Source organism: Cupressus sempervirens, chromosome 6, assembly GCF_028749045.1.
Source record: "Cupressus sempervirens isolate cs-2001-9-10 chromosome 6, ASM2874904v1, whole genome shotgun sequence".
Lineage (NCBI taxonomy): Eukaryota > Viridiplantae > Streptophyta > Pinopsida > Cupressales > Cupressaceae > Cupressus > Cupressus sempervirens.
In genome coordinates, this window is record NC_143123.1 from 564952146 (window position 1) to 564977352 (window position 25207).

Below are 25207 nucleotides of genomic sequence, written 5' to 3' on the forward strand. Positions count from 1 at the left end.
ACTCTCATGTCTAACCACCTTAAATAATTTAAAACTTTAAAAAAAATATATTTTATTTATTTTCCTTATAGTATAAGAAGCATAGAATGTGATGCATCTTTTGGATTTCAAAAATATTGTACCATTTGAAAATTATAGTTATTTTTCTATCAATGTCTCAATCAACAATTTATATGCAACTGCATTAGAAAATAAGTAATAATTACTTACTGAACTCATTATTTGAAAAACATTTAATTTATGGAAAGATAAGAAGATTCTTAAGAAACTCTTTTCATTCATCAAATTTCGGTGAAAAAAAATCCTCAGATACATGTTTGAAGCAAAAAAAATACACCAAAATAGGCAAAGATAACATTTTGGGATGTTTTTAAAGTTGACCATGTAGGATTGGTATCCAAAGAATTGCTAGCAATTATAAAGGTATTATTGTTTTGATTTGGTATCAGGAAGGGTGGGAAAAAAGTTGGAATATATTTTGAAATGATTTAAGGCATTTCAAAACTACATATTTTTTAGATAGCCACTTTTTGGCACACCATGGTCCTATACATACCCAAGAGTCATATTAGAGAGCAATGATAGTCTACCATTTGATATGAATATGTTAGAGCCTCACCTATAGTATACTTACATGTCAACTGGACACATATTTGGAATTGACGCGTGCCCCCCCCCCCCCTTTAATGGGCATTTCATTGATGGTTGTTGCAAATAACATTCAATCAAACTAGCATAGGAATTTTTATTTTGTAGCATTTGTTGCCAACAAGATAAATGAGGACTTTCTTGTGTTGAAAAAAGGTTTATCCAAGTTGTGTTTCAAGCATTACTCTTTTTTTATGCATATGTTGCTCTTCTTCGAACAAAAGAATAATGGTTGGGAAGAAGGACTACTAGTTTAGGAGTATGATGTTCAAGGGTTTAGGTAGCTTGTACAGTTATGGCTCAAGGTTTGGGATTGGAGATGCTCGATTTCAAACTACTTATGTTTGAAGAGAACATTGTGAAAAAACTTATGAAATTGTTAGGGGGGCGTACAATCATACCCTATCACCGAAGATAAAAATGTTCCTAAGGCCCAAAACAATATCTTGACCAAACCCTAGTACACCACAATTGGGGTGACTAGTATGCATTTGAAAACTTCACTAGAATTAGAGTATATGGTTAAGAAGAATGCTCGCACAACCTCCCAATCATAATACCATATTAGATCATGTATCTAGAAATTATGTAGAAAATGATAGTCTCCAATACATAACACTTGACTTCAAAGAGAAAACAATCATTCTTGCTTGACACAATTTCATTTGGGGATTTTATGGTCAATACATTATAAAGTTTTGACTATATTACTAAGAAACTTAGCATATATGGACTAAGTGAAGGCGAGTCATGGAGAGAATTTGATCCAAAGGGATATATAGAAAGCACGAGGGCTTCTCATAAATTATGTCCTATTGAACATAGGGCACTAATAATTGATGATCTAATTAGGAACTTAGAAAGGGATAAATTTGTAAGCAGAAAGAAGATGTATAGAAATGTGGAGAGAGATTTTGAGTGGAAATTAAGAAGAGGGAAGATTAATATGGACCTTCTTAGTGGTATCATAGATCATCTTAGCAGAGCTTTCAAATTGTTAGAAGAGAAAGATGAGATTTTGAGTAATGTTCCTGATGGTTTTCTACAAGAACAAGCAATTTCCATTGGTCATCTATCATGTCAAAAATACATATAGGTGGTGCACATAGGAGAAAGAGAAGATAGTTGTGGTGAACTTTGACCTATTTTAGTGGATGTTTTCACTGAAGAAATGAGCTTAGAGCCTCTCTATATAGTACAATCACTTGATATTAGGGAAATTGGACATAACCAATTCATATGCAATGATGATTTCATACATTCCAATGAGTTTAGATATTGATTATTTCAATACAGATGAAAAAAATTAAGAAAACCTTCAAATAAGTTGGACAATGAAATGATACAGGAAATGTTACAAGATAAGGTGCAAAAGGAACTTGAGGCCATAACTCCACATAAGGCTAGGGAAATAGTTAACAATGTTAGTGTTCTAATAGACCACAGTTTCCATTTGCAATGTGTAGTAGTGCATGAATATTATGAAAAACACAAAGATGGAATAAAAGGTTGTAAACCAAAGGATTTCTAGAAATTTTGGTAACAAATCAGTGAAGGATCCATATGAGAAAGCTCTATTGCCTTGGAGATCGGATGACACAAATGAAAGACCACTTGTGATGGTTAGTAATGAAGCTTTTTATCAAATAAAAATCTATAAACTAAGCATAACAAAACCAACATAGATGGCATTATTGAATGTCACTGCTGGAACAAAGAACTAGGCTCGGGTAGATGAGTTGTTCAGAATGATGAACAAGTACAAATCATCATTTAAAAATTCAAAGATTGAAAAGGAAGCATGGAAACAAAATTTTATTACATTGGAGGGAGGGAAATACGAAGGCTTTAATTTTGAAATTGCAAACCATGATTAGGGACAAAGAGATATGGATGAAATGGAGGATGTAAGTTTTTGGTGCAATAAAGCACATAAATTGGATAACATACTTACAAAAAGACGTGATCAATTAGATGACTTGGCAATTAGAATTGTTGAAAACAATTGTCACAAGTTAATGAAGATGGTGGACAAGTATTGTTTCCTTTACTCGAGCACTTTCAAAGCTATATGAGAGAATGAGAGATTAAAGGTCAGCATTAAAAAGGACTTGAAGATAAATGATGATCTAAACTCAAGGCATGAATGGTTTGGAATGACATCTTGAAGAAATACACTAACTAGGTTGAGAAGTTATGCTTTGATAAGATGAAATTAGAGTGTGATGTTACACCTGTATTGTCCAACATCCTTGAAAATGGTTTTCCAATGCTAGTACAAAAATGGAGACCATTGTTTTCTAACAATTTCTCAGATGGTCTCTTAGAATTGAAGTCCATAGATGACATGGCTGATCACATGTTGATGATAACACATAGAATGGCCAGACAAGAATTTTCAATGGAAGTGTCAACAAAATATGCATATGTTTACAAGGATAACAACTATGCCAAACATCTGTGTAATGTATCTAGATTCTTAGTAGATTGAAAGGGCAATAATGATTTTTTTAGCAATATATGTAGAGATTGTTGACATTATATCTTTCTATTATTAGATCAACAAAAAGGGAATGCATCCCATGGTCAACCATGTATATAGAAGTTGCATATAGAAAATGTATTTACAAATTAAAAGTCTACTTATGAATTTGGTATACTTCCTATTTATTATTAAGGATTACTTGTTGTATTTCAATACTTTCTTCTAAAGGTATTGTTAAATCGATTCAGATATGTTTCCTCTCCACAAAGCAATACTTTCCTCTATTGTATCTTGATAACATCTAATTGAAATAAATTGAATCGTAATTCTTCATTACTATAGAAGACATATTCCATTTCATGTCAAATATTACTAGTTTCTTATATCCTCAAAACCATGCAAATATTTTTTAAAAAGGAAAATAATGTCTACATTCAACCAACCACAGAAAAAAAAAGTAATACATACCAATTTCATAGCAAAAAAATAGTTCATTTGCAATTTGTTACATCCATTTATCGGATTTCTCACATTACATAGTGTATGGAATGAAACAAGTAGCAATGCACCCTATTTTAATAAATTGTAGATCATATGACATTATGATTGAAATTCATCTAATATGAAAGATTTACTTAATAAGAAAAAACTTCAATCCATCCATGACATTTATTTCATTTAGTCCTTGCAAAATAAGAGGAGAAATATGTATATAACAATGGCATTCCATTTACATATTGACAAGTAAGGTGGACCCATAATGATTTATAAATATTAACATTGTACAAAATATATTTTAGATATCAATTATCAATGCTCCAAATTTCCAAATGTAAGTGCCAACGACATCCTTTTTTCCAGAAGACATTAGTTTATATATCCAAACATTAGGTTCATATGACATTGTTTTCTACAACTAGGATTTGTCATTGAAATAAACAATAGCCATAAATGAATCAAAATATTCAATTACATATGTTCATATAACCACATTTTCATGCTCCTTCATATCCACACATTGAAGACAAGGTGGAAGTTGGTTGTTTCCCTCTATCAAAGGGAAAACCAACCATGTTAATGTACTTCTCCTTCCACCTTGCACTATGACCTTTGAAGACATCTAACATGTCCTCATAAGTATGGGTTGAGTTGGAGAACATCTTCTTTTTTGCAGCAAGTGGATCATCCAAATTACAATTGATTATTTGTTGTTCATGCAATTGAAGAAAATACTCCATATATTTCTCCTTAACCTCTATAAGAAACATGTTGAGATCTTTTCTTTTCATTGCAAATTGAGCATTTTTCATCTCCAATTCAGCATTCTACAACTTAAGGTGCTTATTATCTACTTCACGTGTAGCTAAATTCTCTAACAAAAAAGTTATATGTTTCTCTTAAAGTTGACTATGTTTCTCTTGAAGTGAGCTATTGAAGTTGTCATCCAGGATGAGATCAGCTGAGTCTACATTGTCATGATTATTGTCTAGCCCCACCACACCACCAATATCTAGTGCACCCAGTGGAGTTACTTCATTGGAAATCTATCATTGTCTATGCTTCCCAGAAGTAGGAGACTTTGACAATCCTATAGTTATAGTCGTGGGGATATTAGATAATGATTGATTGGGAGCTTCCTTTATGCAGACATCTTTGTGACTACCCATGATTGCATCAACATATAATAACTATGCTTACATTCCAATAATGAAGTTTAATAGAAAAATCCATTAGAAATAAAATGCCACAAAATAGCAGAATATCTGGTCAATATTTTTTAGTGGACTTAGGAGTATCCACTTAATACAATGATAAGATCAAATCATCTCCAATTTATTAAAACATCCATCAAATTGAAGAATAATATTTGACAATTTATGATAGAAGTTACTATGTATTTGAAATAAATATTGGATACATTATAAATTGAAATAATACTCTATAAAAATAGTTGATCCTATTTAGTCATCACCAATAGACTAAACACAACTAAAAAGACAATAATTATAACTAAAGTAGAATCACACCATAGAATAACCACAATATTATAACAACCAATTATGGAAAATATGACATATATTTGGAATAAGAATCAACGATAATTTCATTGAAGAAGGAAATATTTTGACCAATGGCATCAATAATGCTTAGTAACCCTACTAACAATGTTGTGTACAATAGTCAATGAAAAAACTAGAGACCATTGCCAATTACAATGACATATAAAGTAATCCCTAATTTTTTAACACTAGTTTACCCCTCCTCCACTGTCTATTTTGGGAAACATGGAAAATTCTTTCATAAAATCTATGACACCTCTTCGGGTCCTTGTGCACCATTAGAGGGGTAGTACCTAACATGTGAATTATGAGGCTACATCTTTTAGGGGTAGGAAGGGGATCATTGGATTCTTAGGCCACCTTCAATTTTTCTTGCACTTTAACCTAAAGTTATGCACACAAGTTGGATGAGTGCAGCCTCCAAATAAAATGACATCAATATATGCATACATAAATAAACTATTAGCTTAGGAAAAATAAAAAAGAGAGACAATAATACGTTATGCTACTGCAAATCTATATTAGAGGATAGGTCACAGATGTTCCATGCTTCAAATGAATTCAATGAGTCAATTAAAACTTAAGAAAAGGAATGAGGATATGGTAGCCTAGCAGTCGGGTCAAGAACCTCTACAATTTTGACTTTTATAGCCCCTGCACAAAGTGGTTTATTGTGGTACATCACATCACTTCCCACACCTTTGATGATACCTTTACCTACCAATATACCCTAACATTGTAGGTCTTCATGATCACCAATAGCATAAGAGAAAACTGCATCCTCTTTTTGTCCCTCATCATCATTCACTCCCTGTAATTGTAAAATATGCTTAGAGGAAACTTAGGTTGTCTATCCCAATTATGATTATATTGCTTCTTACAAATAGAAACAAAGGATACGTCTATCACTTTTACTAATTCACAAGGACTCTACAACTTATCGTGTACATCTATCTAACTTTCCATGACCATTTCCAAAGGTACATATTTTTTATTGTCTGATGGGTGTGATCTTATAGTTGCAACCATCCTTGTGAATTACTTAACCAAAGAATCATGATACATCACAACATCTGTCATTGCCATGTCTTGACCCACAAAAATTAGAAAAATGTTTTCTCAAATTATAATAACTCTAAACCAATCTTCGTTTGGGCAATAATCCAAAATACATCACACACATCTCCATCTAGAGCCTCCATCATGGATGTAGTGTTAAAGAAAACACCACCACTATCGACCTGCATTACATATAACCAAATAATATAGGTATTAAGTCACATGGATGCTACTATCAACATTCCATACACCAAAGTCTCTACTGATCACTAAATTGAATGTAAGCATATTGCTTCTTCAAGATGTTCAACTGTAGGTCGCTATCCTCCACACCCTTGAACACCACCATTACCATTAAGAGTGGGTTATAATGAAATTTAGAACACCAATAACATATGTTCTGAATAATGCATTTTCTATGCTAACCACATACTACTTACCTGAACTTCAATCTCATTTTCATTAACCAACATTTCTTGTCTATGTTTTCCTAACATAGACTTACTCCCACTCCTGCATTTCATCAATGTTGATTTAATACACTCACATGCAAAATTTGGGAGATCAAGGACATACCCATCTTCACACTCAACTATTGTTTCAATAGTGTCTTTCATGGCAGATGATTGGCATAGAATAAAACATTCATTCCATTTTTTAGATATCAAACCAAAACATTCACAACCACAAACACATGACTATTGAAAATTAAAAAATATATATGTTATTTGATCTTACAAAAATAGAAAATAACATTTTGTGTTCCTCATTACCTCCACCCTCTCACTTTTGGCAATAGAAGGGATCTCCCTTATATCATCCTCAAAGTCAATAATTCTTCTAGCACTTACAAAGGTTCTTTTTCCTCTACCAAACTTTTTCCATCATGCACAAGATCATTGTGTGCAACTCTTATTACTTACAAATGGGGTAGAAGGTGGTGCATATGTTGATCTTTTAACAACTCCATCCATAGAACTTATATTGGCTAAAGATAGAGTGCCCTTTCAGTGATGCATTTAATGAATATCAACATATTGCTCTAAAGTGGTTCACATGTTTGCATAGATTTTTTCTGTAAAGAACAAACTATTATATCAAATTGATCATACCATGATCTCTGTTCTCTTCACAAATTTTATAACCCTTTTTAATCTCTCCTTCCTCAACTCACCACTCTTGTAGTGACAAATTTCCTCTTCAATCTTGGCTGGACCCTCTTCTAAAAGGAGTTCAAATGAGGAGGCCTTGTACAATTTGCATATGTATTGTTGTAAACACCTTATTTGGGCATCAAACCTTATCTTCATCTAGTAATAAACATTTATGGCCCTTTTGAAGATGTATCCTATTGATTTTGACTCATAAAAAATTTTCTTGCTATTCCTTACAAAAGGTCTCCCATGGCAAGGTGCCTCAATAAATGGGAGATTGTGCATTTGTATGCTATGTAGGTTCATCCTTGTGATGTCCCAAAACTTCTAATAAGGCAATAATATATCCTCCTTTTGGAAAACTTTTCAATTCCATATTGACCCCTCCCCTACATAGATGAGACCATAACACAAATATAAAAATTACCATACAAAAAAACTAATAGCATGTAAGCATAATACATACAAGTGCCATCTACCTATGGATTACACCATTTATCCATAATGAATACAAAATTTGAACCTTAGTACAAATAAGGGATGTGTCACTAGTAACATCAATATCACACTCATGAATTGCAACATCTCTTGCTACTTCCCTCGATGGAAAAAACATTGCTCTAGGTTTCTCGCTTTGTATCTAAAATTAACTGTAAGTTAATGGAACTATCCATACATCATTCTTTCAAACTATATGATGTCAAAATAATTTTAAATGATAATGACTTCAATTATCATACTCATAAGGCCTCTCTAGAAAACCTAGGATAAGTCCTTTACACAACAACCTTCTTGTCCTGAGAAAGGAAATAAAAAGAATTAGAGATTTCCAACATTATTCTTTGTACTTGGAGGATAATCTATTTTTTGGGTGTTTTCAAACCACTACATGTTACTGGCATCTTTTTTGTATCCACTCTTTCCCTACTATAGAGCACTTCTTTCATATCCACAAAAGCCTTCTCTCATTCCAGTATGTAGGGTGCTTGAAGTGAATCGCTGATTTCTTTTAATTTCTCACTTCATTTTAACATCCTATATAGTTTCCAATAATATAACAAGACTTTTACTAAATACAACTTCTCAATACATTTAGCACCCTGCAAATCCTAATAGTTTTGTGATGCTAGTCTTTTAATAGAACATAGTAAAAATTATTTCTTCATTGTCTACAACATTAAATATGAAGTTCATCCAATATTGTATATCTATCTATATATAAACTTATTTGAATTTTTATCTATCATATGGAGCTGTATTCTTGATGGAATTTGTTGCATAACATACTATTGATGATTCCTTTTACATTTTTTATTTGTTTGTGGAAATTAGGTAGATTGGCAACTAATGCATTTTAGTTTGGATCTATCAAGCTAAATGGCCATAAGAAAAAGCTCTCCTTCAAAACAACGGTATGATTTAATCATAGATTGCTCCTTTATAGTACTTAATAGGGGCTGAGTTATTTTTGGGTGAATTGTTTATGTTTGATGTTGAATGGTTTTTTATGTCCTATATGTTTGGTTGTAGGCATATGTAACTCAAGATGATACTCTAATTGTGACCTTGAGCATGAGGGAGACTATAGCATACTCTTCTCATTTGAGACTCCTTGATAAGATGCCTTGGTAAGAGAGATCAACACTAGTGGAGTCTACACTTGTTGGAATAGGTCTTCAAGAATGTGCCAATGCTCCCATTGGAAATGAGCACTTGAGGGGAATCAATGGTGGAGAAAAGAAAAGAGTTAGCATTGGCTTGGAAATCATCGTGAGGCCAAGGTTGTTGTTCTGGATGAACCAACAAGTGGTTTAGATAGGTGAGAATTAGTCACTCTAATTCTTAATTAGTGGCAGATACTAAATCCATAATAACATCAAAGAGGCTTTTATGATTTTTTATTATTCCTCATACACCACATAATACTCCATTAATAAATTTATTGTTCTTTTTAGACCATAGAATACTAAATGCTAATGGTTATGAATAATTGGGTAGAATATTGACTATGAATAATTCAAAATTACATGTATTGATATCTGATGAATCTACATTTTTTGTTACCCAAACATTAAGAAGTTTTTCCAGGGATGAGCGTACTATTATAGCTTTAGTTCATCAACCAAGCAGTGGGGTGTTTGAACTCTTTGATAGTCTCTACTTTCTCTCTGGAGGGAAAATTATTTACTTTGGCAAGGCATTGTAGGGATGCGAGGTAAGCTTTTTTTGCTATAATGGTTGGTTTCCATATTTAAGAATACTAGAGTTATTGTCACTAGGCTTAGTTAGATGGTACATTGTTGCATTTAAGAGTATTTGAGTTACTACTACTAGTCTAGCAACAATATTTTTTGAAGTTATAAAGGAGTTAAAGTTGGTTCAGAGTGTAGTTGAAGAATAATTTAATGGAAGTATTTCTATCACAAATGAATTCTTTTGAAATTTCTATTGACAACTGAGGTTGTTGGTAGATACATTTAATGGATATTAAATGTTTTTGCACCACTAAAACTACAAGGTCCACTATGCATTGTACAATGGTTTCCCTCAATTATTGATGGATCACATGGTTTCTACTTTTTGATTTTTGTATGTTTTGGTGTTTTGTGATCTTCCTGTTTTGGAGGGAAAGAACAACTAGGCCATTTTCATGGATAGTTATGTATTGCTTTTTCTATTTAGTGCTATAGAGAATAAATTATATCAATTTGAAATAGAAAAGATTCCATTCAAGATAATGATTTAGCTTTCTAGGATATTTTTCCAGTGCTCTGCAATAGAAAAGAATCCATTCAAGATAAGCCCCCTTTACTTGGATCAGAACATTCATAATTAATGTGCCGACAAGCCTATTTATTTTCTCATGGATACTTATAATTTCTTGTATTGAAATTTTTGTTACTATCTTAGTATGTCATAAATAGCACATAGTGTAGAAGTATTTTTGAATTTGGCATATAATAGCTTCCACTTCTTGATGTGTTGAAGCATGGGTTTACTTTCTTGTGTAATCTTAATATCTTTATAAAATATTCAATCTAGACCTATTTGAGTAATCTAGTGTCATTTTATATAATATTGAGACTTGGAGACTCATACCCATTGGCCACAACCCCCCACCCAAAACCTCGAAATACACGTCCCCAATATGTCATCACAACTGAGAGAGCCCAAGTAACCCCCACCTTCGCCATTATGTGACCATGCTACCATCACAAAGGATACTTCAATTTTTATTTTTATTTTTATTTTTGAAGGATACTATTGTATATGTATTATGTTACTAAGTTGAATGTTCAACTGTTTTGGTTCGTGTTACAATTTTTCTATGTTCAAGTATTTCAATTTGGTATGTTATACTGAAACATTATTTCATAATAACTAGTATTTCAAGCTTCATATGTATAATATACAACACCCTCTTCCCTCCCACTATCGATTCCCCACCATATCCCACTATCCTAGAATTGAGGCCCTTTCTCCCCATGTCCTAGAAACTCATCCTATTGTACCCCAATGCTATTGTTACACTAGTTTATAACTAACGTCCAAATCCTTGGCTTTGTTATTAAATTAGGGATTTCTTAGTTTCTTGCATTTTATAATTATTTGTGTTGAATTTTAATTTATTGTTTTCCTTATGATAGGAGAACACATAATTTAGACCTATTTTTTGAATTTGGTATTTCATGAGGACTTTTTCTAGCATTCTTATAATAGGGTTTTTTTTTCTTTCATTTTGATGTTCTCTACTATGCTCTGGTTGGGACATTCTTGAGAATTATTTACTATTTACTAAATTATGGTCCTACAAGGAAGGTTATTAAACACTTGGTATTGGTGATTAAGGAGAAGAAATATTTTGAGGAAAGGAAGCCAAATATAGTTAGGAATATTGAGTTGCTTTAAAAATGGCTTCATCTAAAACCCACAATAGGAATGATTGTTGGATAGAGTATCTCCTAGCTAAAGGATCCACATGCCTTGAAATTGGCAAGGTGTGGAGGTAAACAAAATATTTTCTACCTCCAATAATGATGAGGGCTTGAAGAAGTTGATTAAGCCCTAAAAAAAGATCAAGCCTCAAAGTTTAACCCTACATTGGTAACAAAGGAAGCTAGGTTGCACTCATTTGTGATTGTGGAAAGGGTTAGTGAATTCACCAACAAAAGCTTGCTAGAACATTGAGATATGTTTAGGGTTTGATCTAGGTCATTAGGATTTTTTACTACAATTTTAGAAAGAAGTGGTATGATTTTTTTTATTGAATTAATTATGTAGCAAGATGATACTATAAGGGTAGTAAGACAATACTAGTTATTTTTTCAAAGGATAATAACTTGTATAGGTGTATCAAGAATATCAATATTGAAATACTATGAACATAATAGATTATATAGATGATACTAGATATGAGGCATAGATGGACAATATGGATTCTCAATAGTAAACTTTCAAAAGCTACAGATTAATATAATGTCTATTTAACATGTATAAAATGAAAAATATAATGAAATAAAACTTTATTTTAAAATTATATCCCTATGAAATATGTTATTCTTAGTTTGTGAATTGGGCATTTCTTTGAGATGATTAGTTTCACAAGTATTTTTAGATTTGAATTTGGAAGCTATATCAATAAATCTTGAAGCTAAAATTGAGCACTAGTATAAAAAATGGTCTTAGTATATGTGTGTGTGTGTGTGTGTGTGTGTGTGTGTATATCTGTGTGTGTATGTATATACATATATATATATATGTGTGTGTGTGTACATACACACATACATGTATGTACATACGTACATATGTATACGCATGTACGTACATATATATATATATATGCATGTATATACATATATATATGTATATATAGATGTATATACATATACATATATATGTGTATATACATACATATATATATATATGTATATACATACATACATGTATATGTATGTATACATATATATGTATATACATATAGATATACATATATACATCTATATGTATATATACATATACATGTATATATGTATATGTATATACAAATATATATATACATGTATACATATATATACATACATATATATATATATATATATACATATATATATATATACATACATATATATACATACATATATATATACATATATATATATATACACATATATATACATACATATATATATATACATACATACATACATACATATATATATATATATATATATATATATATATATATATATATATATATATATATATAGATACATGGTTCAAGATAAGGCTTGATTTCTACTAGATATTTCATAGTAATGAGGGTGATTTGGCTCAGATGTTGAGAGAATTCATACATATTATAGAAAAGGTTAAACTTAAAGGTAAGGAAAATTGGGTTTCTTAATTTAATAATTAGTTTATGTTATGCTCTATTTTCTCAAAGATGGGTTGAAAGATCAACTACTATGGGTTGTTAGTGTAGTTTTTAATTTCCTAGTGGGTTATGTATTTTTCCCTATATAGCTAGGTTTTTCCTACACTTTTAATAATCTTGCTTAGGTTAATAAAGCATTTCTTAATTGAGTTAGTGGTTGCAAGGTATCACCTTCCTACATTTGAGCATCCATTAGTTATCTTAGGAAGATACTTTGCTATCTTTAGTTTGATAGATAGTTGCTCCTCATTGGTTGATGTTGCCACCTCCTTCCTTTTCCTAGTCTATATAAGCATTCGACCTGGCTTGTATTTGTGATTGATTTCTTTTGCATCCTCTTGATGTTATTTTTCTTCTAGCATTTGCATTATTGTCTTGAAGATTAACTCTATGTTGCTATTTTGATTTAGTATCATTTGCATTCATAGTTTAAATATCTATTCTTTGCACTAGTTTTCTAGGTTATTAATCTTTTCAGATTCTAACATGGTATCAAAGCTTTTCTATGTGCAAGAGTAGATTTTAGTTTCCTTATTTGAGATATTCAAGGGGGGGCTAATAAATTTTATTGTAAGTTTTTGAAAAACCCAGTATGCTCTTCTCTTGCATCTTCGAATGATCTTGAGAATCAGAAAAGGTTGACAAAAACATTTTTAATCTCTAGAGTTCCAATCAGTATTGCAAGTTTCAGCATGCCATTGATTAACTTAGGTAGTTGATTCAACCTTTGCATGTCATCTTTTGGTTGCTAGGGTCATTTCTTGGTTGGGGCCATTTTTTGTTGTTAAAGGCATCTAATTTACACTATAGCTACATCTTCCATACATCAGCAAGAAAAACACTTTCTGGGTTTTGTTCACAACACTGAAAAACCATCTGGGTATCTTTTAGTTTTTGCATGCAATCTGTATATTTTGTAGAATCAAGCACAAAAATCTATAGTTATACCCCTCTACATTGGCAATCACAAATTTGAACATAGTTTTCAAATGCCTCATTCTCGCTCATACGGACTCCAATTTCAATGATTCTTGTTATGATCTTGGTTATTTTTTTGTGCTCTATCCACTAGTGCAGTCATTTTTAGATTTTCATTCATGAATTTTTTCATAAATTGCAAATTCTTGGCCATGACTTTGCATAGTTCTTGTTTCGGAAACTTCGGAGGATCATAACTTTTTCATATGACCTTTAACGAGATAATTTTTATTTGAAAGTGCTTGATTTTTTTAGTAGATCGCAGTGTTGCTATTTTTTTCCTTGAGTATTGTACCCAAGTTTCACTCTCAGCATATGTTCTTTGTGAGGATTTTGTAATGCATTGAAATCAAGACCACTTAGTATTTCTTGTTAGTAGTAGTTGTAAATGCACTAAAATAAAGTGTCAAATCATATTTCTTTGGGGGGGTTCTTTGATTGGGTAAAGGGGGGGTGTGGGCATTGGTGTGCCTAGGTTCTCTTCTTTTTTTGGCATTTCTTCTTCATGGATCAAAAAAATATGCCCATCCTAACTCCATAAAATTACTTTGAGCGGAAATCATGTATACAATTTACTTAAGGAAAGCTAGATTAAATAGGATAACTATGGGACTTGAAAATGAACCTGATAAAGATGAAGATAAGCTTAAGTGGTTTAACAAATGTGATGAGGTATATGGAAGATTATGTTTGTTTATTTCTCCTAACTTGTTATTTCACATTGAGTCTTTGGATACACCAAATGAAATATGAACAAAGTTAGAAACACTATTTGGCACACAAGATTCAATGAGGGGTCATATGTTGGAAAATGAACTAATTAGTTTAAGTCTAGGCAATTTCAACACAATCCAAGATTTCTTCACTAAATTGAAATCACTAAGGTTGCAGTTAAAACAATGTGGAATTGAAAAGAAATATGAACAACTGATTTTTAGTATTCTCTCTAAGCTGAGAATATTATGTGTTTGTCTCTACCTTCTATGCTACTAAGGGTGCACTTGGTACTCAATTCACCATGCCATTTTTAAAAAAAAGTTTCTATCAATCGCACTAGAGAATAGGACAAGCTAATGCAGATTGACACTCTAAAGTCCTTTAACTCACATGCCTTGGCTGCCAACCAAGACACAAAAGAACAAAAAGGACAAAGTAGTAAAAATAATAGTAAGGATAAGAAACAAAATAATAGAAAGGAAAAGAAGGATCATATATTTGTTTCTTCAAAAGCAACTATTGATACCCCATCTTCCAAGGGTGATAAGCTTAAGAAAGAAAAGGTCCAACGCACCTATTGTAAATGACCTAGTCATGATAAACATAAATGTTTGAAGAACAAATTGATCACTTAACACACATTCTTGAGAAGAATAATATCAGTGTTCTTGAGTCTATTAAAAAAAGTTCTAATGAAGGGTCTAACAAGGTAAAAAAAAACAACAAGGGGAAAGGAAAGGGCAAGGCCCTTGTTGTAGTTGTTTCCTCACCATCCATTTGGGTTCTTGATTCGAGTGCTTCACACCACATGGCTTCATCTAAGGAAGAACTTGCATCCTTGGAGCCATGTACTATGCCTTCTATTTTGGTAGGTGATGAGACTCCTATTGAGGTGTGTGGGAGAGGGTCTATTAATGTGGGGGATGGCATATTCCATAATGTTATTTGTGTACACTTGTTATCAACTAATCTCCTATCGATATACTAGATCACTCACATAGGTTTAGACAAGTAGGTTAAGTTTACTCCTAATTTAGTCGAGATACGTGAGTTACACAATGATTCTACAGTTGCGGTTGGGAGAGTAGATCATCAGTCACCACTCTATATGTTTTCTCACTTTGTTCCTGATCCTCCTTCGACTATTTTTCTCACTCACTCTAATGATGTGATTAAATTATGGCATGAGAAATTTGGCCACCTTAACTTTTGCTACTTGTATTAGCTCAACCAATAGAGCATGGTCACAGGGTCACCTTTGGTTCAGTTCTCAGACGGTGTTTTCCAAGGTTATGTTCTTGGTAAGCATCCTAAGGTAAATTTTGACAAAAGTAAGGCATGGAGAGATTCACAGATACTAGAGTTAGTTCACAGTGATTTAGCTGGTCCATTTCAACATCTTTCTTTCAATAGGGCCTGATATGTCCTCACATATATTGATGATTTTTCTCAATATACTTGGGTTTACTTTCTCAAACAAAAGTTAGAGGCATTTGATCATTTTCAGGACTTCAAAACTTTTGTAGATATGTCAACCATTGGTTTAAAATAATTTTCACTTTAAAGGGGATTGATTTACAACATTTAGTTCCATACAATCCTTAGTAGAATGGTGTTGCAGAATGGAAGAATAGATCCTTGAAGGAGATGGTAAACTATATGATTCACTCTAGATCTCTTGCACCATAGTATTGGGTAGAGGCCATTAACTATGCTTGTTATATCTAGAACTATGTTCCTCATTGAGCCTTGAAGGGAGTTACTCCTTTTGAAGTTTGGAATGGTCAGAAACCATCAGCTAAGCACTCTCAAGTTTTTGGCTCTCTTGCATGGACCCACATTCTTGTAGAGAAACTCAAGGCCTTGGATCTATAGACATACCTTGCATATTTGTAGGTTACCCTAATGGTGTGAAGGTTTATCAGTTGCTCCACCCTACTATACATGAGTTGTTCATTGAGAGGAGTGTTTAGTTTGAGGAGGGATCTTCAAGCTCACTTTCTATCACTTCTCTAACTCCTCATAATTTGACATTAGAGTCACTTGGAATACATGATAGATCTTCTGATGAGTCAAATTCACTTGAGTAGTCTTCTACCTCCACTTTTGATGTAGAGAGTTATTCAAAGAACTTGCCTCCTTCCTCTCCTAATCATCATTTAGAGGTTAATGATTCCCTTCTAGGTTCTCCATCTTTCGGTCCACTTTGGGCTAGACAATCTTACAGTTTGTAGGTGATTGGGTTGGGATCCATCAGACACCAGGTGGACTCATTCAAAATTCTAATCCACTGGCTTTTGGTATTCATGAGTGGGATACAACTATGTAGGAAGAGTATAGTTCCTTGATGAGGAACCACACTTGGGATTTTGTCCCTCTTCCTAAAGGAAGAAAACTTGTTCAATGTAAGTGGATCTATTGGAAAAAATGTGTAGTAGATGGGTTAGTTGACAAGCACAAGGCTCACTTGGTTGCCAAAGGATTCACCTAGATTCCTGGGATTGACTACTCAAAGACTTTTGTGCTAGTTTCCCAAATGAATTCCATTCGACTTATTCTTGCCATTACTACAAATAATTTTTGGGAAGTACATTAGATGGATTTGAAGAGTGCTTTTCTTCATAGTGACCTTCATGAGGAGATCTACATGGAGCAGCCACAGGGTTTCCTTTGAGATTCTTCACTTGTGTGCCATCTTTGAAAGTCTCTCTGTGGCCTCAAACAAGCTCCTTAGGCCTAGTATGCCAAGATGGACTCCTTCCTTCTATCATTTGAATTCATTCAATGCCATTCTAATCCTAATGTCTACATTCTACAACAGGGCAATTCACTCTTATTCTTGGTTTTGTATGTTGATGACTTACTGATCATAGGAAGTTCTTCACCCACCATTAAGGCTTTCAAAGTTTCCCTTCAGGAAAATTTTTTGATGCCTAACTTGGGTTTGTTGCATTACTTTCTTAGGATTGAGATCTTTCAGTCTCCTTTTGGGATCACCACTACAGAGTCCAAGTATGCTCTAGATTTACTCACGAGGTTTCATATGGCTGATTGTAAACCTAAGCTAACTCCCTTTGTTTTTGGAGTCAAACTTGAGGCTCGATGTTCTTCTCCACTTGTTGATGGAACCGTGTATCACTAATTTGTTGGGAGTCTCATTTATCTAACTCATAATAGACCTAACATCTCATATTTTGTAGGCATGATCTCTTGATTCATGTAGGAACCTCATGAGCTACACTGGAAAGTAGCCAAGTGGATCCTTCACTACATTTAGGGTTCTCATAGTTATGGAATTCACTATGCAGAAGGTACTGAGCTTGATTTGGTGGGCTACATAGATTCAGATTGGGTGGGTGATTCTCAAGATCGTAAGTCTACTTTAGGTTACAGCTTCTCACTTGGTTCAGGTCTTGTTTATTAGTTGAGAAAAAAATAGTTTGATATTGCTCTATCTTCTACTAAGGCTGAGTATTGAGGGGCTATGAATGTTGACACTGAGGCCATTTGTCTTCAACATCTTCTCACTAAGTTTGGCATCTAGATAAGATGGTCATTAGTCATATTTTGTGACAACTAGAGTGCCATTTAGATCTCATGGAATCCGATCCATCATCAACAGACCCTACACATAGAGATCCTCATGCACTACATCTAGGAGCTCATCCATGGTCATGTCATTAACCTTCACTTTTGTCTGACTTTCGAGTAGGTTGCTAATATCTTCAACAAACCCTTCACTAAGAGAAAGTTCCTTCATTTTCTATCTTTGTTGGGGGTGTGGGATGCTTCATCTTTTGGGGGGGCCTCTTCCTCTCACTCAGAGTATTGACTTTTTGGGGAGTCTCTTTTCTCTCTCTTTTAGGGAACTTTTATGTACATGGGTACCTCATCAAGCATGACTTGCTAGGACCCACTTTTACATCCACCTAAGCTTCACTTATGGGGGGGTGTTAGTGTAGTTTTTTTATTTCCTAGTGGGTTATTTATTTTTCCCTATATTGTTAGGGTTTTTCTACGCTTTTAATAATCTTTTTTAGGTTAAAAAATCATGTCTTATTTAGTAAGTGGTTGCGAGGTGTCACCTTCCTACATGTGATCATCCATTAGCTTTCTTAGGAAGATACTTTTCTATCTCTAGTCCAATAGATGGTTGCTCCTCATTGGTTGGTGTTGCCACCTCCTCCCTCTTCCTAGTCTATATAAGCATGCTACTTAGCTTGTATTTGTAATCAATTTCTTTTACATCCTCTTAATTCTATTTTTCTAATTCTAGCATTTGCATTACACTCTTGGAGATTAACTCTATGTTGCTATTTTGATTTTGTATCATTTACATTCATAGTTTAGATATATATTCTTTGCACTAGTTTTCTGGGTTATTAATCTTTTCAGATTCTAACATGGGTAAGTCTATAACATGAGTTTATTAATTTTTTCTATCATAGTTGAGATAATAATGAGAAATTTGCAGCGAGATTACAAGAATGTTAATTGGCTATATTGTCGAAATTGAGTATATAAGGAAAAATAAAAGCAGAAATTGACATTAATAGAAAATAGTCTCGAAAGAAATCATCACATTTATTTCTAAATTAAGATAAAAAAAAATGATCAAAAGGATTAAATTGTGAATTGTCATACATAAAAGACTAATTACAAAATCAATTCAAGAACAGAGATGGCATGATCTAAGCCATCATGGTGCTTACAAAGGATAGACTTAATTGGCATTTCAATGATGACTAGCTAGTTGCAGTTGAAGTAATCGAGCATCATACTACCAAGAATGGTTAATTAACCATGCCAAAATGTTCTAGTCTTTGATGAGATTTTATTTAAACTATACAAGACCAACATAATTGATTGTGTGTTTCAATGTTACCTGAATTTATAGTAATTTTCAATGGAAACTCCCATGATGTTGAAGGGTAAGAAGAGGATGATGGCCTTTTTAGGAGAGGTCAAGATTGAAAAGCTTAAGAAAATCATTATGCTTCCTCATAACCTTGTGGTTAGGGTTGTTTTGACAAATCTAGAAGATAATTACATCAAAAATGATGATAGGCATAGAGAAAATCTTGATATTCCTACTATCTTTGTAGCTATTTCCATACACTTTGAAAAGGATAGAGAGGAAATAGAGAAATTATGCCGCAACATCTTCAAAAAAGATATCTTGGTAGACCTAGCTAGGGTTCTAGTTCATATGAATAATTAATGCATGTAAAGAGGCCCAACCATAAAAAATGGTTTCAAGCTTACTTGAAGAAAGACAATGTGGATGCTAAGGATGACAAAGAAGACCTAGCTAATGCCACTGTCATTGTTGAAGAAGAGCCTTTAGTAGAGATTAAAGGCAAGAAGGAAGATAAAAACTATAAAGGGATAGGAACACCATCATTGAAGAAGGTCCTTGAGAGGAGATTCAAGTCAAGAATGAAGCTACAAACTATAAAGGGATGGGAGTCAAATCTACTAAGTCTATTAAAAAATATGAAACAAACTTAAACAATAAAAAATCATACACACCACTATAGATGAAGCCACACATGCACTCAGGAAGTTGGAATAGCCCATAAATTATCTCCCACACAATTGGTAACCAGAAGAACACCCCACTCAAGAAGTGGGAATAGCCTATAAATTATCTCCCATGTAGTTGACAACCAGAGAATAATGAAAATATCAATGGACTTGAAACCTTAGTATTCCACTAGACTTGAAAAATCATTCCATTGTAATTTCCTTCTACTGGTCAAAAATTCAAACTATAGCTACCAATCAACAACCAAAATAGTTACTTTGCAGTTACATAACCATGATGAGGTTGCATAGTGGGATTAATTGTCATGGTTATGTAACAGTTAATTGTGTATGTTTAATCATGGTTATAGGTCCATTTTCTAGTTGATGGTGATGGACCAGCTATGGGGAGGGGGACTGATACATCTAAACTGATGGGACGAGACTCCTAACTGACACGCTAACAATAGATGTATGGTAGTAGGTATATGGTCTTAGGATGCATGATTTTGATGCTTCTTTGATTGACGACTTGTTATCTCAATTCCAAGTGATATCAAGAACATGTCTAGCTTGACATTTCTAGACATGAGTGCAAATAATTTTTGTAGCCAAATTCCAGGTGAGATTGGGAACATGTCTAGCTTGTGTAATGCCTCGCCCGAAGATCCTTGGAAGAAGAATTCAATTCAAGCCAAGATATTATTTTTTAATGAGTACGAGTGCACATCACAACATCATACAAGGATCACATAGATCACAATGGAAGACTTAACCACCATCCTGGAAACCAACAAATCTCCAAATGCCATTAATGACCAAAATGACCGATGACAAATAATGCATAAGTAAATTTGAATTGAACACATTCCAAATTCAAAATATGACACCAAAGGACTGAAGAATACCTAATAGGGTACCCCAAAAAACTCCCAAAAATTTTGGATCAAACCAAAAAGTGCACGTTGCTTGCCCGCATAGGTCTTTGCAAAAATCTAGGCGATACTTTAATACAACACTGGAAAGTATCGTGCGACATTCCTAAAGAAGGAAGGTAACACTTTCAGGGATTGGGTGATACTTCTCTTGAAGGCATGTGATACTTTAAGGGTATCGTATGATAGTTCTTACAAGAAGGTGTGATACTAGAAAGTATCACATGATATTTCTCCAAGAGGCGTGTGATAGAATCAGGGGATGCATGATACAATTTCAATGGGCATGCGATACAGTATTGTATCACACCATGCTGATAAATGGTCAACTAGGAAACTCAAGAAACACTTAAAGACAAACAACAGACTAAAACTGAGTTCAGAATCTCCACACCGGGGAGTACCAGATCCACAAAGATTGAGAAGTGAACACTTGAGTGCATAAACAACAAGATGCCATGAAACGGGAAAGAGGAACATCTATCTATCTAAACCCAAGTAGTAAAGAACATACTAAAAGCAACATCATAGTGAATATAAGCAACATCACAATGTACAAAAATAACATCACAATAATCGAACAACCAAACTAAGTACGCGATTCCTCCCAACCGTCAATAGCATCATAAGACCATCATGGATCCTAGTCATCCCCCACACATAACATCCCAAGCCACCAATCAGATCATCGATACTATCATGATAGGGATGTCACTGCTAAAACATGCTACAATATAAGCATAAGGAAATCTAACATGCTAGTAGAAAATCATAAGATAATCCTACAAGTAGATAACATCTCCTATCACATGCTAATCATCATAATAGGGAAATATAACATGCTAAACCAATCCAATACAGCAATTCACATCATCTAGTCATATGCTAAACATCATAATATGGAAATGCGTCAAATAAACTAACATCATCTAAACATGACATCCAAGCATTCCAATGAAAGCATAAATCACAAGGAAGCATACTCCAAAACTCGAAGCACCAAGTGAAAACATCCAACAACAGTCACACTAGGATAAAAGACCATCTCTGTACATTGGTCCCTAGCAGTGGCGAAGGTAGCTACACTTGCCAACCACATGGCACTCATAGGTCCACACTTTCCGTGTTGATGGAGATAATGATCCAACCACAAACACTCAAAGAAAACATCCAAGGCTATCACTCATGCCAAACAGTAATGATAACTATAACCAAGAACCTACAAGAATGCAAGAAGTACAGGTCCTGGTCAAACACTCAATATGCTACTATGTAGGGGCTGACATCATGGAGAGTCAATTGGCATCCAAAAGCCCAAGCTAGTACATGCAATTTCTCTTCTCAATAGAAGACACACAACCTAGGACAACAACTCTTCTCAATAGAAGATGCACAACCCAAACATTTTATTATCTTAAGTTTTATCAACATTCACACATTTTATTTAGTTATCACTTATATAAAAATTCCTCTACCAACCAGGAAATGGACACTAGGTTGCTAGATAGAAGCCCCTCCATTTGCTACCCTACCCTACCCATGCCCATCCTATGACAAGTGCATGTGGGCATGCATACTCCCATCCCAACCCCAATGATCATAACTTTTGAAAGTACCATAGAAGATCAGGCCTCACAAGTCACCCGACAAATGTACACACACATAATCATGTGTGGCACACCACCATCACAAAGATCAAAACACAAAGACTGGATGAGAACACAATGCAAAACAAAACACCCAACTGAAAGCAACTTGGGAGGACGGATTCTACACGAATCCCAAAGCCAATAAAACCATACATCATGAAATGACTCTACCAACCTTAATCTGAGAGTATGGATTCTACATGAATCTCAATGATGCAACAAGACCAAACATCATGAAATCACTCAACTGGCCTCAATTTGGGAGCATGGATTCTACATGAATCCTGGTGTCCATGAAACAAAAGCAAAGGTCCAAAAGAAACCATAACACTAGGTACTAGATCACTCAACTGAACATAAAGTTAAGAGTACAAATGTGACATGCATCACAATGCAACACAAAAGTAAAACAATGGGGTTGACTGACATCCAAACGGATGATCCACATCCATGACTAACAATGTGCCAAGAAAAATTGAGAAAATAAGGCAGCATGGAAAACGAGGTAAAAACCTCAAATTTTGGAAAAAAATCAAAACTAAAACCCATTTAACCTTTGGGTACAAAAACCCCAAAAATTTAAAAATAAATAAGTTCAAACACCGTATGTGAAATTGGCTAGGATAACAGTGCAAAACCCCAGACCCTCGTCCTGAAAAATAGGGAAATTTTTGTACCCACCCAACCAGGTAGGACTAACATACAAAAATAGAGTGGAACACTAGTTCTCAGCCTCCAAACAAATAGCTACCAAAAAAGAGAGTAAAAAAGGAGTTGAAGCAATAAAACAGGAAAGCCCTACCTCACAGTGAAAAGGGAAAAATGGGAATCTAAACCATAAAATAAATAGCCCATAGAAGTAGCTGAAAATCGCTACAATCCAAGGTTTCTCCAACTTAGATCCAACAAGCCCAATCTCTCGATGATCCCACACTCGTAGCTCCCACAGCGAACAAAATAGTAAATCCTTATGAAGAGGATTTTGTGTTTTACTCTCCAACTTTCTAATTTAAAAGTGACAAGTGAAGAATTAAATTCCTTTTTGGATATTTATTCGCTTTTTGAGTGAAAATCGATTAGGGAAAATAATGAGCCAACCTAGTTAAACCCCGAATTGACCCAGACAAAAATAGAAGCCTATTTTTATAAATAGAAATTCATCAATGGAAAAGCTGCCAAAAACTAAAATAAATCAATTAAAAAGCCTGAAAAGCCAAAAACACATAAATTTCCTTAACAACTTTCGTGACAAAGAGAACCTCTAAATGCACAAACATGCTCACTAGTCTAATCGCATAATGCAAATGAGTTTGGATTTAATAATCACCGAAAGGTTTAATTTAAACATTTAATTAAGGATACATCAACCATGCAGGGACGAAATTGGTAAAATAGGAATGGTTGAATCACTAACTTCATGTGCCATTGCCAGGGATATAAATCCTGCACACTAAACAACACGATCAAGTGCAATTGCATATAATAACATAGCCGAAGCAATAAATGCATTAAATCACCTAATTTAACCATTTATTTAATTATATTAAAATAATTTATTTACATCACTCATGTTCACATAAAGAATAACAATGTAGGAATGAAGTAAATAACCATAGCATTAAATCCATCACATAACATAATTAGTGATATGTCCAAATGTTGGATAACTAGATATCATCATAAAACACACTGTCATCTCAAAATGGCATCATCGTGCAAAATGATTAACTAAATATCATAGTAGTCTAACATCTATGATACTGAAATCAAGGTATAACATCCAACCCTTAGGTCATCTCAAATGTAAAACATAACATAAGTAACAAATATCTCTCAGATCAAAATATAACAACGTAAATGTCTACCACACATAACCAAATAATCCAACATGGACAATCCATTTCTAATCATTTAAGCATTTAATAATGATTGTTTAAAAAACATAAACAAGAACTTAAAATACATAAGTGAACAGAGTCATAAACATGACTAACCACTGCTATAGGAACCTAGTCCCGTGTAGCATGGTAATAGTACATAGTGCAATCTATGCACACATCTCAGGGTAATCATGGAACAACCTCATGATACCACATCGATCTTGGTAACCACTGGCACAAACCTCAATGATCAAATCATAATCTCATAAATCAGTCAAAGCATAATCAAAGCAACTGATATAGAAACATACATCAAATCACCTCTACGATGTAGACCACTCACGATCACAATCATGATCCATCACAACAAAAGATCAACAAGGTTGCATCCATCAGGATGACTTACAAAAGTCAAATGGGAGAGACACTAAAACTTGACATTTATGGACATCTCCTATAATTCTTATGTAGAGATGAGGTAGTAGAGTTCTTGGATGCAGAATCTGTGAGGGCTAGAGTACCTTCAACTGAGCTCTTTGAATCTCACAAGCAATGTTGTGGATAATGTTGCTTCTCTTCTAAATCTTGAATCACCAACCATGTCTAATATGGCTATAGGTACACCTCTCTCTCCTCTTGCAAACCTCACCTCCCTCTCCCATCTTGAGCTGTATGGTAGTAG